Genomic DNA, 877 nt, shown 5'->3' on the forward strand with positions numbered 1-877 from the left:
CAAGTGAGGAGCGCAGGCGCACACTCTATTATTACTTTCGCAAGCGAAGGGGAGACTTTAGAAATATTCGGAAGCTGGTTACTGGGAAAATTTGCGAGAAATAAAGTACTTTATTTAGCTATGGGAGGGGATACAAGCATCCAACATCATTTACACAAAACTAACGAAAAATTTTTTTATCTATTATTACTTTCGTAGGTGAAGGGGAGACTTAATAATGTTGTGAAGCTGGTTAGGCTACTAGGAAAAGATATGAGTAAATCTTTAGTTTTTTCGGGGAACATAAATAAACCAAACCAAAAAAAGTTTTTATGTATGAGTAGAAAACCTCCTCGGAACTTTGTGAATTATCAAATAAACAGGGTGGCAGATCATCTATGGAGTCCCACTGACGAATAACATTCAGGGAAAAAATCCACAACAAATTCTATAACCGATAGAATATTACGATGAGCTCTAGATTAGAGATAGTCCCTGATCGAAATTTGCTGTGGAATGTCACCCTAATCATTATGGTTTTATGAAGAAAATTGAATCCTTGGAAGATGACTCAAGAACTGATAATCTCATGAAAAAGAATCTATTTCTGGAAGTTGCTAAAGGGGGAGGGCTGCCCCTAACAGAAAAAAAATAACTTAAGCGACTAGAATTAAGAAAAAACTTTTTAATAGTAAATTTTACATTGTCTTCAAGTAACATCGTTCAGAGGAGCCAGGTTGCTAAAACACTTTTCGATGTAATTATTGACACCATGTCTATTTCCAGTAGCGACGCTGTCAATTTGTTAATGGAAACAGAGGGGATTATGCTGCACACCCAGGTATGTGACTTAGTGGAAGAAACTTTACCAAAAATATCGAGAAAATAAAACCAACAA

Source organism: Macrobrachium rosenbergii, chromosome 15 (genome assembly GCF_040412425.1).
Source record: "Macrobrachium rosenbergii isolate ZJJX-2024 chromosome 15, ASM4041242v1, whole genome shotgun sequence".
Classification (NCBI taxonomy): domain Eukaryota; kingdom Metazoa; phylum Arthropoda; class Malacostraca; order Decapoda; family Palaemonidae; genus Macrobrachium; species Macrobrachium rosenbergii.